Source organism: Oryctolagus cuniculus, chromosome 11 (genome assembly GCF_964237555.1).
Source record: "Oryctolagus cuniculus chromosome 11, mOryCun1.1, whole genome shotgun sequence".
NCBI classification, from domain to species: domain Eukaryota; kingdom Metazoa; phylum Chordata; class Mammalia; order Lagomorpha; family Leporidae; genus Oryctolagus; species Oryctolagus cuniculus.
The window spans coordinates 30746688-30762600 of record NC_091442.1 but is presented as its reverse complement, the minus strand read 5'-3'; the positions used below and the strand labels follow the sequence as shown (position 1 = coordinate 30762600).

Sequence of the window (15913 nt, the reverse complement as noted above, 5' to 3'; positions counted from 1 at the left end):
GAAACATAAGGCTCATTCTGGGATCCTCTGATGCCTCCTAGTTGGGAAGCTGCCCCTTTCCCAGGGCACTGCGTGGCACAGTCCTAAGTCCCCAGGCCCTGCTGCCTTGGATTGTCTGTGGAGGCTCCTGGGGTTTTGTGTGGCTTTAAAGTAAAGTCATGGCATGAGAACAAGGTGAATGGGTGGTAGGGGCATGTCTTGCTCATCAACAGTTGTCTACCAGCACCCTTTGGATGCATCGCTCACCCCTGGCCAGGATTCAGACTTCCAAGGCCTCACAGCGCCCTGGGCAGGCTTCCTTGGGTGACACTCCCATTTAAGCGCATTTGGGGCTGCATCCTGTGAATGCGGGGCTGTGCCCTGCTAGGCTGCATTTTCTGGCTCCAGACCTCACTTGCTTTTCCTTCACGTCCTCGTCTGTCCCTCTCACTCTTGCACCACATCACATTCTCTGGAGGCAAGGCGCAGTGAACATGGTCACGAGATGACAAAGTCTGACTTCCCGCTGCCCAGCCCTGGAGGCGCCATGGAAGTCTGGTGCTCACCTCTGTGGGGAGCGGCCCGGACTGGACTGAGTTACTGGAATTAAGACTTATTCTATGCATCTGCTCTCCCACAATATGGCGCTGGGAGAGAAGTAAACAGCTTCTACACAGCTGCCTCCAGTTCAGCTAATAAACTGTAGGACTTGCTCCTGATTGGAGGAGAGCAGCGTACTTGGCGTGTGGGCAGCCGAGTTAGGATTGGCAGAGGAGGACTATAAAGGAGGAGAGAGACGGCATGCACCAGTAACATCTATGGGGAACATCTATCTGAAGGAACACCTGTGCAGCCCCCGAGAAAGCCGGCCGGCGGTGTGCCGCTCCCCTGCGGAAGTGGGGAATGTGGCCAGGGGGAACTGCCCTTCCACGGAGGTGGAAGGGATAATAGCCAACCCGGGAAGAACCAGCAGCAAACCCGGGGAGGGCCGAGCAGACGAAAGAACAGCGCAGGGTCCTGTGTCGTTCCTCCACGAAGAGGGGGAGCGACACACCTCCATCTGCATCACTGCCTTGAGACATCTGGCTTCCTTCCTGACCTTTGAAGGCACTGAGCAAATTCCTCCTCTGCATCTCTACACTTGCTGTTCCTCTGTGTTTAACCTGCTTTCTCCGCATAGCTCTGTGACTGGTTCCCTCACCTCCTCAGGTCTCTGTTCAGATGTTGCTTCCTCAGCGAGGCCCTTGCTATCAGCACAAGCTGGATTATGCTGCAGCGCAAGTAAGCCCCAAATCTCAGGGGCACGAGACAACAAGGGATGATTTCTCACTACCAGCAGATCTGTCACACTACAAGTACACACATACAAAAGTAGATCTGCTCATCTTGGCTCCTAACCCATAACCCAGTCTGGTGGAGCAGCTATTAACTCAACTTTGTTCAGTGACTGTAGCAGAGGTAAAACAGCAGGGTGAAGCAGGAGGTGGCTGGGCAAGCTCTGTCACTCTGTTCATATTCCATTGACCAATGTGAAGTCACATGGCCATGTCTGACTTCAAAGCGATGAGCCTGGGACTGGCACTGTGGCACAGTGGGTTAAGCCACTGCCTGCAAACATGACACTCCATATCAGAACCAGCACTGGTTCAAGTCCCAGCTGTTTCTCTTCCTATCTAGCTCCCTACTAATGTGCTTGGGAAGGCAGTGTGTGATAACCCAGTACTTGGGCCCTTGTCACCCATGTAGGAGACCTAGATGGAGTTCTAGACTCCTGGCTTTGGCCCAGTCCATCCCCAGACATTGCAGCCATTTGGGAAGTGAACCAACAGATGGAAGATCTTGTTTTCTGTTTCTTCCTGCTCTCTGTCACTCTGTCTTTATATAACTAAAATAAATCTTTTAAAAAGAAAGATGAACCTGAAAGATAATCCTGTGGAGAGAGGCAGAGAATCCTGACAAACAAAAATTCAGACTACCATACCTTCCCTGACCACACTATTAAAACTGCATGCATTTCCCATTTTTATAAGACCCAAAAGGTAAAAGTAACCAAACGTCTGATGATAGGTGCATGATAAACAAAGTAGGGGATGGACATGCAACAGAATAACATTCAGGAAGGAAGGGAATTCTGACACAGGCTACCACATGGACAACCCTTGGGGACATTACGTTAAGTAAGATTAGCTAGCCACACAAAGACAAACACTGTATGCCAAATTCAAAAGAGACAAAAAGTAGAATGGTGGTTACTAAGGGCAGGAAGCTTCGAAGGTAAAATGGGAGCTGTTATTTAATGGGTACAGTTTTAGTTATGCAAGATTTTTAAAAGAGTTCTGGAGCTAGGTCAACAACATCTCCTATTGGAGTCTTTTTGTCTCTCGTTATCTGTTGCATCCTGTGGGCCCAATACAGTAGCTAACATATGGTAAATACTCAGACTTCCTTACTGTATGTTTAATAAATCCAGTGCTTGTGCACTTGGTACATTTGTGGAATGAATAAATGAGACTCTTTCTGAAAGAGACATGTAAGCAACAAAATTATGGAGTTACTTGAGTCCCCTTTATTCCCGTCATACATACTGCACAGGGGTGTTTCCTGAAGACTCATGTTGTTCAGGACAATTTTTAAAAACTCTGAAAGGGAGGTGAAGAATTCTATACAGCATAATGAAAGGTGATCTGAACAATAGATACATATATACGTCTGTAGTGCAATACAGTAGCCAGCCACTAGCCACATGCAGTGCTGAGTACTTGAAATGTGGCTACTGGATGGGGAAGTAAGCACATTCAAAGGTTTAGCATGAAAAAAAAAATATGTTAATAATTTTAAAATTTGAATTAAATGTCATTAAAATGAATAGTTCTTAAGTATAGCTACTAGAAATTTAAAGTGAGATATATGTACACATATATGGCTCATGTTATACTTCTAATGGACAACAGCTGTTCTAGATGTTCTTTATAGCACAAGCTGGCATATTGAGTTGGTCAGGGCCGTACTGTCCTTCTCTGCCAGCTGCCAGTGGCCCAGTTGTCTCCGTCTTTCAGACTCAATCAATATTTACGGAACATCTACTAACCAAAGCTCAGGGCTTGGCCCAGTGATAGATGGCCAAGGTCCAGGAGGCAAAAGCTGGGTAAAGCTGGAATGAGCAGGTAAAACTGGGCCTGGGAAGATGAGTCATTTTCAAATAGATGAGACAGAGGAAGAAACTGCACCAGGTAGGGGGAAGGCAGGAAGCAAGAAGACATGGAGGCCAGCGCCGCGGCTCACGAGGCTAATCCTCTGCCTGCAGCACCAGTACTCCGGGTTCTAGTCCCGGCTGGGGCGCCGGTACTATCCCGGTTGCTCTTCTTCCAGTCCAGCTCTCTGCTGTGGCCCAGGAAGGCAGTGGAGGATGGCCCAAGTGCTTGGGTCCTGTACCCACATGGGAGACCAGGAGGAAGCACCTGGCTCCTGGCTTCGGATCAGTGCAGCGTGCCAGCAGTAGCGGCCATCTGGGGGGTGAACCAACAGAAGGAAGACCTTTTTCTCTGTCTCTCTCTCTCTCACTGTCTAACTCTGCCTGTCAAAAAAAAGAAGAAGAAGAAGAAGACATGGAGACAGGAATGCTTAGGAGTGTGCAGGTGGTCCAGCAGGGCAGGGGCAGAGAATTCTTACAAGAGAGGAGAGGCTGGGTGAGGCTCTGCAGGGTTCGGGGGCCAGGTGTCTGACAGACACTTCTGACACCCCTGCAGCTTCAGGCATTCCTCACTGTAAGCAGGAGCTGTCACTGGGGTGCCCAGTATTCACTAGGGTGACTGGAAGTTTGCTTAGGCTTATGCCTAAGCAACTTGACTCTGGAAAGGGTCCTGGCTCACACGATGCACTACAAGTGTACCTGCATCATGGCACTTCAAATATATAACCTGGTGCTGGAGGAGTGGGGAAGACACACCAGGGCCAACAGTGACACTTCCCACCATACATCCTATGTTCCATGTCCTATGTCCTATGTGACTTTGTGCCAGGAATAACTTCAGTCTATGGTATAAACGGTAGGGTGTTCATGGGTTTTGTTTTTGGCTAAACCATCCACAGATCTGTCCTACTCTACTCAAGAAGATCCTCCTGCCCTTTTCTTTTTTTTTTTTTTCAGCTGGCTCCTCTTGGGGTCCCTTGCTGTGCAAAAAACCTTTTGGTTTCTGCTGGGTGAAGGAAGGGCCCCAAATCCCTTCACCCACCAGCACCTCGATTGATTCCTCTCTCTGGTTTCATCTGGCTTTTTCCTGCTGTGTAGTAAGTCTAGCTTTGGAGTTCTAAGGCACTTACATCTGATCTTATTACTAACTGAAATTAAGACCAAAGGAACCAGTAAGCTTAGCCTTCCTTTTTCCCGATTGCAACCCTACCATCCAGGGTTTATTAATTTTAGAAACTGCAACTGTTCTTTTCAAGGGCAAAAATCGCACTCTCCCAAGGAGAGGGCATGTGGGTATCCAGATACTTAATCCCAATTAACACTACAAAAGGACGGATGGTTTCGTCAGGTGCTTTTGAAACCACAGCCTGTACTTGTTTACATCTGAAAGCTGAAACTGGATGAATCACCCAGAGGGGAAGTGGCATCTGCTGTCACCCTTCATCCCAACAACAAGCAGATGCACTGTGCAGAGGACAGGGTCCTCTACGAGGCCACTGTTGTGAGGAATAGAATGAATGCTGGAAAAAAACCAGATAGGCATGATCTGTAAAAATGAGCTGTCAGGCAATTTAATCACACCAATGATCTGATTTGTAAGCTATCTCACCTTGAACTTGGCATTCTATATGTTTCTTTTGACAGATTTATTTATTTATTCATTCATTTATTTATAAGGTAGAGTGACACAGCGAGAGAGAGACAGAAAGAGATCTTCCATCCAATTGTTCACTATCCATATGGCCACAATGACTGGCAATGGTTTAGGTGGAAGCCAAGAGCAAACTGGGTCTCCCACAAGGGTGGCAGGGGCCACATTTGCTGCCTTCCCAGGGATTAGCAGGGAGCTGGATGGGAAGCAGAGTGGCTGGGACTTAAACTGACACTCTGATATGGGATGCTAGTGTTGTAAGCAGTGGCTTAACCCACTGAGCCACAATGCCAGCCCCTATATTTTTCTTAAGAAATCAAAAAATTCTACAAATTGCAAAGAACTATAACATCCAGACTCATATCATTTCAAATTGACAATTAACATATTGTCATATTTCCATCAAATCTTATTATTAAGTCATTCCATTTAAAGTTTATTGTTTCCTCATGGATATTAATTTTCGTTCCTTGCAGCCCATTTGTATACCTTAGATGCACACAGACACGAGGGTCTTCAAAGAGCTCCTGGAAAGTGTGTATTATAATAAAACCATGCATGGATTTCAAAATTTCTTTGTACCAAAATAAGTATCTTTAATTCCATTTTGCCACAAAATTTGTGAAGCATATATATATACATGTATGTGTATATATATACAGACATATATGCACATTCATAGCAATATAATGTTGCTTTATCTGTGATAATGATTTTTATTTTACTTTCCATATCCAAACTTTTGAATCTTTCTCTCAATTTACAAAGTTTTGCATTCTACTTTATGACTTTTTTACATCTAGCCATTACTGATATGTATGAATCTGCTTCTAGTGTTTCAATGTAAGAAAATACAACATTATTTTCATTCCTTCTCTTGCTGATGAGCATATAGATTATACCTAATTCATCACTACCACAAACAAGGTTTCTGTGAGCCCCGAATAGTAATGCATAGCAAATACGTCCATAAATGGAATTACTGAGTTGAAGAGATGTGCCTTTTCAGTTTTGCTAGATCCTGCCAAATTACTCTCCAAAATGGTTGTACAATTACGCTCCCACCAGCAGTGTCTGGGTTTTCCCATTTCTTCACATCTTTGCCAAATCCCGGTGCTGTCAGACACTTCAAATCCCATTCCCCTGATTATGGCTGAGCTGTTTTCCACACACTATGGGCCATTTGTGGGCCCTGTTCTTCAATATCTTTCCATTGGGGTTTTTTTGTTGTTGTTGTTCCACTCTTTATTTTTTTAAAAATAATGGCTCACAAAACAAATTAAAAATAAAACATTTTTATTTGATTTTTCTTTGATTAATCTCATGACTAAATTATTCCAGTCTTTAACACATAAAGGGATTTTAAAAAAAGTGAAATAAAGACTCCTTGAGAAGGCACAAGGTTGGTTTTTCTTTCAAAAGCAAATCTTGACCGGCGCCGCGGCTCACTAGGCTAATCCTCCGCCTTGTGGCGCTGGCACACCGGGTTCTAGTCCCGGTCGGGACGCCGGATTCTGTCCCGGTTGCCCCTCTTCCAGGCCAGCTCTCTGCTGTAGCCAGGGAGTGCAGTGGAGGATGGCCCAAGTCCTTGGGCCCTGCACCCCTTGGGAGACCAGGAGAAGCACCTGGCTCCTGCCATCGGATCAGCGCAGTGCACTGTCTCTCTCTCTCACTGTCCACTCTGCCTGTCAAAAAAAAAAAAAAAAAAAAAAGCAAATCTTCTCAAGCAAAACAACCCCTCACAGTGTCAGCTCATCACGACCCAAAGGTGACAATATTCTGTTTCAACACCCTTTAATAAAAAAGTCATGTACCAAGTGGATGCAAGAGCAGGACATATCCAGCTCACCTGCATCTTATTTTCTGCACTAGAAAATGGAGACAAGCCCAAAAGTCTCCAGATCACTGCATAAAAGGGGTTGGCAATGAAAATGCAAAAAAGTTCTATCTGCTCATTAATTTTCTTAACTCTAATGACCTCCACATGGCTCTCATTTGCCATAATTAGGGCCAGTGATAACTTTGCACGTTGGTGACCATGGGCCAAGCAGGGTTCAAGGGCCTCCCTCGATGACTCAGATAATGAACGTTTAGGAACCACTGGCTGAGATCTGAAAAATGCTGACCAATTCTCTCCTATGAGAAATTGAGGTTTACTCTGAGGCTTCATTTAAAAGAGTCTGGGTTTACCTTTGGTGGTAAAGGAGTAACCAGGCGAACAGATCAGCACCTGACCCCTTAACAGCTAGAAGCCTGGCTGCATTCATTCTCTGGACCAGAACCTTAGGGCCAGGATTGGAACAAGAACTCCAGTGCCCTGACCCCTCCACATGCTGAGGAATAGCTCTCAGCTCCTTCTGCACCTGTACTCCTGGGGACAATGGGGTGACAGACAAAAGGAACTAGAGCGACAATTTCCTTTAGAGTGAGGAGCTCCACTGACACACAGCAATCACTTCAAAAGTCCCTTTCCCCAAGTGGGTGCTTTTTGATTTTTGTTTTTGAACTTTCATTTCACATAGGAGATTTCAAGGGATTTGTTCACATCCTGGCCTTGATGGGGAGGAGCACTTGTAGGCAGAAAGGCAAGGCAAGTGATTTGGGTCTTGGTAACTATGGCAACACTGCTATTTTTACTATGACTGTTTACTTCAGCAGAGTTAAATTAAATGCTAGCAACTTATTAAGATGAGGGTTGAAATTTTAACCTCACTTGTAAGAAAAATATAAACCTTTTAAAAATGAGGCTTGACGCGTTGTCAGATGGATATTTACGGGGGAGATTGTCCCTGTTCCCGTTGGCTTGGCTGGGCAAGCAGAAGCCCAGTCCTTTTTCCTTGAAGAAGAACGGGGCCTCCCACAACCTTTCCAAATCAACAAGTCAATATTTGGTCATTTTATGATCTACAAGGGAACAGAACAGGGCTCCTCTGAAAACGCAGTCACTTCTGGCGTCAACATCTGCACCAAGACTTTTTCAAACAAGGTAACATCTGTGACAGACAGGGAAAGCTAGCGTTTTACTATATGCAATAGAATTTTTGTTAGATGCACATGTTTGCAAACAGATTTCACTCTATAGCAATCCACAGAGACACAGATTGAACTGTAAACCAATACACAGGATGCAATTATACAGCTGAGTGTTCCCCCTACTACATGATCACCCCAGGAGCCAAGCCCTCCTTTGTAAAATGCCAATGCTGCCCAGAACACGCCAGAAAGGGGTCAGTGCTGTGGTGCACGCAGAATAAGCCACTGCCTGTGACACCAACATTCCATCTCAGAGCGTCAGTTCAAGTCCTAGCTGCTCTGCTTCCAACGCAGCTCCCGGCTAAGGTGCCCGGGAAAGCAGCAGATGATGACCCAAGTGCTTTGACCCCTCCCACTTATGTGGGAGGCTGGGATAGGCCCAGGCCTAGCAATTGTAACCATTTAGGGAGTGAATCAATGGATGAAAGATTTCTTTTTCTCCCTACCTCTGTCTCTCCCTCTCTGTCAGTCTGTCTTTCAAATAATAAATAAATCTTAAAAACAAAAAACAAACATGTTGGAGCCTCTTAGGAAGTATCTCTCTCCCTCTGGAAGGAAGCTTCTTCTGAATGTCTTCACTGGTGACGAATCTCCAGCCTCAAGGGACAGAATTGCCTCCTGGAAACTGTCAAGAAGCATTAGGAGTGAAATCTAGTGAATAGTGTAGGTGACACAGCCGGGTAACATGGCCTGGGGTAGAAAGCCGGGTGTGTTCACAAAAGGAAATCGATTTTCTTAATGCTTCATGGGCTGGTTCTGAAAGCAGTCTTCACAAGGGCACACCTAAGTCAGTTCTGTGCGATGGCAGAAGCACGGACGCAGTGTGTACATGTGTGCAAATTTGAACTGGCCTTTGCAAAAGCACAAAGTCACACTGCAAAACTCTGTATGCTTCGGTCCTGACAGAAGAGTGCTTGTAAGCGTGGCCTTTGCACTTCGAAGACTTGAACTAACTGATCTTGCGCATGTCACTTATCATCTCTGAATCTCCATTCCCCCAAGTATAAAACAGGAAGAAGAACTGCTCCTACCTCTTAGGACTGCTGTTAAGAATTAAATGATTTGGGGCCAACGCCATGGCTCACTTGGCTAATCCTCCACCTGTGGCGCCGGCATCCCATATGGGTACCAGGTTCTGGTCCCGGCTACTCCTCTTCCAGTCCAGCTCTCTGCTGTGGCCCAGGAAGGCAGTGGAGGATGGCCCAAGTGCTTGGGCACCTGCACTCATGTGGGAGACCAGGAGGAAGCACCTGGCTCCTGGCTTCAGATTGGCGTAGTTCCGGCCATAATGGCCATTTGGGGGTGAGCCAACGGAGGGAAGACCTTTCTCTCTGTCTCTCTCTCTCTCTCTCACTGTCTAACTCTATCTGTCAAAAAAAAAAAAAAAAAGAATTAAATGATTTATCAGTATAAAGCTTGGCACATGGTAAGCACTCAGTAAATCAGACACTTTGTTTGTTACCACAGCAACAAGAGTAGTCCCCACAGCAGAGCTGTTAGAACTAAGTAGTGAGGTGTTTGCTGTTTGTTATCTGGGCTTCATAAAGTAAACTGTAAATGCTCCTGTGTGTCTACTGCCCAGTGACAGACGCCTATCATAAGGAAAATCCAGACGGATAAGCATTCATGGGCGCCCAGAAAGCACATCACCTTCACCAATCTCTCCTGCCCCGTCCTGGCCTGGGAGTGACAGTGATGAGTCACAGGGAGCAGTGCCCATCTCACAGCAGGAAGACCATGGCTGCTGAGAGGGCCCAAGCACACCCACTGGCAAGCAAACAAGATTTCAATGTGGGCGGGGAATAGCAGGTGTCTCAGCGTGGGCAAGTGTCAAACACAGAAGCCCAGGCTGGTGGAGCCCTCCAGCTGTCCCCAGGCACGTCCCCCCAAGCGGGACCAGCACCAGAACGTGGGAGGGACCGAAATGTCTCAACCTCCAGAGAGCCTGGTGGTGGCGGTGGTGGTGGTGTTTATAAGTTGATAATAATTGTAAATCAAGGAAAGACCTTCAGGGAAAAGCTTGGCTTCGTAAATACACTGAAGATGGAGAAGTAGGCTGGCATTTAAAAAAACAAAAAAGATTGTGAAACTGGGCAGAAAAGATGTAGGGTTCACTGAATGACTGCTGGCTGAGTCAGCCTTGCAGCGCTGAGGTAAATTTAAGAAGGCTGCAAATACAAGGGAACAGTAATAGGGGATCATCCTCAACCCCTCGCACACCCCCACTTACACTTGAATTCAAGGACAGCAAAGCTCTGAGCTTCTCTTCTGGAGCATATAACTTCAGAGAGTATGGAAAACTGGAAAAAAAAAAAGCCACACAAAATGTAAAACTTGCACAGCATAATCTGTGCAGAAAAAGTGTGCAGGCAACAGGGGAGGTAAGGCTGAGATGATCAAATGACAGAAAATACAGCCATTAGGGGTTGGCAAGTACTCGCACTGAAATGTTTCTAACACGGAGTATTAAGAGCTAGAAGTGAGGGCAATCACAGAATTGAATTTCTGCCTTTACAAGGACACCTCTGGTAGGGTTGTAGATAAGGTATTATGAAAGTCCTCCATGTTGTGAAATATCTAAAACTGCTGGACAAAAATATTTGAAAATCTATTCAATGTGACTGGGATGGTAATAAAGCATGGAAAGTTTTAAAAGACAAAAGGCAAAATGCAAGTAGGAATTCTGAGAGTTAAGTGAATCCTGAGCTGCCGTCAAGACCTACCCTGTTGGCTTTAACGGCCACACAGGGTTTAGGACACAAGGCTTGGAGACATGACAAAATGTGATGCTTAAAAGGAGCTCACTGCAGAAGACCCAGGGCCCTGAAATTGTACCCGCCAAGGAAAGATGATCTAGGAAAATATTGCCTTGCAAAGGGTCCCAGTAAGAAAATTCATCTGTCTTGGCCTTGCTCTGGGTGGAGAAAGAAAAGAAGGAAAGAAAGAGGGAGGGACGGAGAAACAATCTTTCTCGAGATGTAACACAAGTCAGAACTCATAGGCAATTGTGACCTGAACTGAGACTACTTTTGTGGTCTAAAAACCCCAAGGCCAGTATTTATTTTAATATGGTTCTAGATTGTGCCCTCTTATGTGTAGTGAAACATGTAAATCTTAGAGGAATGTACTTTCAACCCACACCTCAAAAGAAACCCTACACATAAAGTTCCATTGACTATGAGCTCACAGTAAAATTAAAACTCACAAAATACATGTCAAAAATGGGTACTTTTATTGAGGAGGTAAGCACAAAGAGCCAGCACCAGAATAAGACTCAGATAAAATGTAGATACTAAATGACCACAGAACATAAAACAAGCATGCTTAAAATGTTAAAGAAATAAAACAGGAAATGGATGGTTTGAGAAAGCTACAAGGTTACAAAAAATGAACAGAGAATTAAGAAAAAGAGAAAAAAATTTAAAATGTAAAATATAGAAAACTGGCAAATTAAAATAAAGATATTTACATCTCAGAGGATGAGTAAAATGGAAGGCTAGACACAACTGGAAAGAGAATTAGAAAATAGAAATCAGAGCTGAAGATATTACTTAGAACTTAGCAGAAATATAAAAAGATAGAAAAATGAAAAAATACATAATTCATATCATCTAACTGGAATTTTAGAAAGAATTAATAGAATGGAAGAAAGACAATGCACAATGAGTTAGTTGAGATCTCCCGTAACTGATGAAAAGTATAATTTTTCAAATTTGGCAGTCACAATGCTTTACCAAAGCCAAGTGAAAAATGAAATGTATAGCTATGTAAAGCTGCAGACCATCAAAGGCAAAGACAAAAACCTTACAACCAACCAGAAAAGGCAGGTTTCCCATAAATGAGTGATAATCAAGCTGTGCGAGTCTCCGGCGCAACAACACAAGCGAGAAGGCAATGGAATAAAACCTCCAAAGTTCTAAGAAAATAACTGCCAACATAAGGCCGTTCAGGAAACGGTCAAAAGGTTAGACATCAGTCTCTTATCTGATCACATCAACAAAATGATAAAGGTCATAGCCAGACTGCCCTTACATCCAAAGCTAATTCTTTAAGAGTGCTTAACATTGACAATAGTAATATCACCTAAGTCAATTTACAAAGATTTTCACTGAAGGTAGAAGGAGGAACAACATGGAATTTTAAGGTTTTCTATCCCCTAGAATTGAATGACACAAGTCTGTGTTAAGTCTTCAAGGTGGTTCAGGACTCTTTGAAACAGGACTCTAAAGCTAGACTTTGATTTCAAATCACAGATGATCTTTTTAAAAGTAAGTTCATGTTCATTCTACATTTTCTGAAAGTCATATTCCATAATAAGCCAATTATGCATAATCATCCAACTTCAAAGTTGTTCTAGGTTGGTTTCATGAAAAATGTAAATGCTCTTAATGTTTTGCAGATGACATTTTCTCTCTCTGTAATCAACTATTTCCATTTGCTTTTCAAGTAATGACTCTCTCCCTAACTCAGCTCAAGCCCGCTGCACTAGGGGCGTCTGCACTGCAATGTTAAGTGTGCTGCCATTGGAGACCAAGGTATCTGTTCAAAACAGTCTCATGGAAAAAAGTATTTTTACTCTCCCATGATCTGCACTTACTTCGAAGATATCATGGAAAGGAACTGATCAGGTTTAAAAAACTAAGCTTACTTTTCCCAAATACACTATGCCAATCATGAGAAGATAAATAGAGAGCATCATGAAGTAATTACTGGTAACCTTATTGGCATTTAAAAGTTGTCTGTTAGCCGGCGCCGCGGCTCACTAGGCTAATCCTCCGCCTAGCGGCGCCGGCACACCGGGTTCTAGTCCCGGTCGGGGCGCCGGATTCTGTCCCAGTTGCCCCTCTTCCAGGCCAGCCCTCTGCTGTGGCCAGGGAGTGCAGTGGAGGATGGCCCAGGTGCTTGGGCCCTGCACCCCATGGGAGACCAGGAGAAGCACCTGGCTCCTGGCTCCTGCCATCGGATCAGCGCGGTGCGCTGGCCGCATCGCACTGGCGCGGCGGCCATTGGAGGGTGAACCAACGGCAAAGGAAGACCTTTCTCTCTGTCTCTCTCTCTCTCACTGTCCACTCTGCCTGTCAAAAAAAAAAAAAAAAAAAAGTTGTCTGTTACCTAAGGCCCTCCCGAAAGCCCTTTCATTTCACATATAAATTCATAAATCTAAAAAAGGAAAACAAACTTGAGAAGAAAAAAATAGAAAAATATTATATTGGTTATACTAGATGATTCATCTTTTTTTTACCTCTAAGTGACAAAACCTCAAAATGCATTTGAAACTTTAACTCCCATAAGGAGCCTCCCAAGCCCCATGCACACAATAAATCTTTCATGTAGGGCTGGCACTGTGGCAAGAGTAAGGCAAGCCACCACCTGCAACGCAGGCATCCCATATGGGCACAGGTTCAAGTCCTGGTTGCTCCATTTCCAATCCAGCTCCTGCTAATGCACCTGGGAAAGCAGCAGAGATGGCCAAAGTACTTGGGACCCTGTACCCAACATGGGAGACCCAGATGAAGCTCCTGGTTCCTGGCTTTGGTCTGGTCCAACTGGTCCATGCTGTTTTGGCCATTTGTGCAGTGAACCAGCAGATGGAAGATATCTCCATCTTTCTCATTCTATCTCTGTAACTCTGCCTTTCAAATAAATACATCTTAGAAAACTTTTTCATGCATATTTCTGTTTTTCTAAATCTTGATCTGGGTTATGGCTATAGGGGTATGTATTCATATATATGTAGAAGTTCACCAAGTGGTAACACATAAGATGTGGGCACTTTATGGGAGGTAAATTGTATCTCAATTAAAAGTATATCTACACACACACAGGTATGCACATTCTCTATTATCTGAAACTGTATTTCCATACATTCTTAGTACAATTTTGTCTGTCAGTCTTCCTGTCTGTCTTATCTACCCATCATCCCTCTATCTCCAACCACTAATCAGTCCATCTATGCTTCTCTCTATGACCTAGCTAGTGGAACAAAAACATTAAACTGTATAAAAAAATATATCACTAAGTGTAGACTAAAGCTCCAAGAAGTGAGAAAGATCAGTTTTGAATCATAGAATGGAAATTTTGAATGTTTTCCACAAGGGAGGATGTGTCAGCTATTTTTAAAAAGATTATAATTTTGAACAGAGATCTTTCTGAGGGAAAGGGAAAGAGAAAATGCTTCATTTGACATGACAAGTTAGAAAGTGCAAATCTGCCAGGTTAGGCAGGGTAAATATTTGCTGAAGATTAAATACATGGCAAAGGTACGTCATTAAATCTAAAGTAATTTAAAAAGCTCAATTTAATATCACATGCATCTACTTCACTTTTAATAAGCCTACGTCCTCAACAACCACAAGCCACAGTCCAATCTGTCTCCATGTTGTAGAAGGAAATGAAAAATGTCTTCAAATGACTTCCAACAAGGTGAGTCTGAGTTAATTGCTCTACGTGCAAGTGAAAATGAATTTGGTTAAACAAATGGGCCTGCCAACCACCTGCTGGACAAAATGTCATATCAACCAAATGTACATCAAGGGCTCACAGAAGGGCTGCTTAAAACTAATTTTAATTCATAACTAATTTTTATTGTAATCAATGTAATACATGCGATTACCTTTTAAAAGTCAGATGAGCCTAGAAGCCTCACAGTAAAAAACAAGTTTCTTACCCTCTTCATCTTCCTTTCCATTTCCCACAATCTACCCTTTCACCTTTCTATTCCTTCTGTTTTTAAAGTCTTTTTTTCCCTAAAGATTTATTTTATTTATTTGAAAGGCAGAGTTACAGAGAGAATGAGAGATATATATAGAGAGATCTTCCATCCGCTGATTCACTCCGCAAATGGCCGCAACAGCCAGGACTGGGCCAGGCCAAAGTCAGGAGCCTGAAGCTTCTTCTGGGTCTCCCACATGGGTGCAGAGGCCCAAGCACTTGGGCCATCTTCCACTGCTTTCCCAGGCGTATTAGCAGGGAGCTGGATCAGAAGTGGAACAGCTGGGATTCAAACTGACACCCATATGGGATGCTGGCATCACAGGCAGCGGCTTAACCCGTTAACGCCACTATGCCAGCTCCAGTTTTAGAATCTTTGTGTCTAATTAATAAGCTCATCTATGACAACGCATCAATTTTAGACACTGTATGGTGATAAACTATACAGAAGTCAAGAACCCAGCTCTCAGGTTCACACATGCACACACACTCCTATATATACACATACACGGAGGCTTCGCCTGCCCCAATTTCTAAATACAGTTAGGTCAATGTTCTTATAAAAGTCATGTTCAGAGTTTATATTATTATATAAGTGTTGATCACTACTGACTGGACTAAGAATGTCTTTCCTTTATTGCACAATATTACTGCTTCCATGGTAAGAAGATATTTCTTTTCTGCATTTGCTTGCTTTGCTTTTTAACTATCTCTGCCCACACCCTCCACAGCTCTTAGTACAGTTTCCCACACGGCCAACTGCAGGGATGATGCTCCATCCTTAGCCTCCTGGGAACTTCCCCGGGAGTCGTCTATCCTCTTGCTACCATCCACCTGACCACCCTCCAAGCCTGTGCACAGCTGGCTGATCTGAACCCTGCTCAGTTCCTCTTCCAAGTATCTTGTATTATTTCAATGATGACTTCCTTTGCCCCTTTTTCTGTTATTTTTTTCTTTTCACCCTTTTGTTTTTGTTTTGCAGATTTGTCCTGCCCCATTTTGCAAGTTGTTCATTTCTTATTAGTCTTGGTCTCTATATTTTGTAATAGAGAATCTCCTTAAACAGCTGGTAATCTTTGGCTGTGAGTTCATATTTATGAGTGAGGCATTAAAATGCTAATTAGAAGCTTCTACGTGGGAAAGGACTATGGACTGGGGATCTATATATAGGATGGACAAACTGCTTTGCCAGATATGGATCCTCTCTCCTCCTGACTGGCCAGAGAGTGATGGGTGAGAACACTGTTTTAGACAGGAAGGCTGAAGGGGCAGGCATTTTGGTTGCAGCACGTTAACCTGCCTACTGGGATGCCTGCATCCCATAGCAGAGTGCCTTGGGATTGAGTCCC

The 15913-nt window shown here is 44.0% G+C and overlaps 1 protein-coding gene across 3 annotated transcripts in view; it reads right to left on the bottom strand.

Moving 5' to 3' along the window:
- The window catches only part of SHLD1 (shieldin complex subunit 1), a 116227-nt gene that overhangs the window by 10167 nt on the left and 90147 nt on the right, over positions 1–15913 (bottom strand). Inside the window, exon 3 of one of the 3 annotated variants that reach the window (XR_011379986.1) lies at positions 10084–10153. The exons of the other annotated variants lie outside the window; for them this stretch is intronic. The gene's annotated coding sequence lies outside the window, so the exon portion shown is untranslated. The remainder of the gene's footprint in view (positions 1–10083; positions 10154–15913) is intronic. 3 annotated transcript variants of the gene reach the window in all.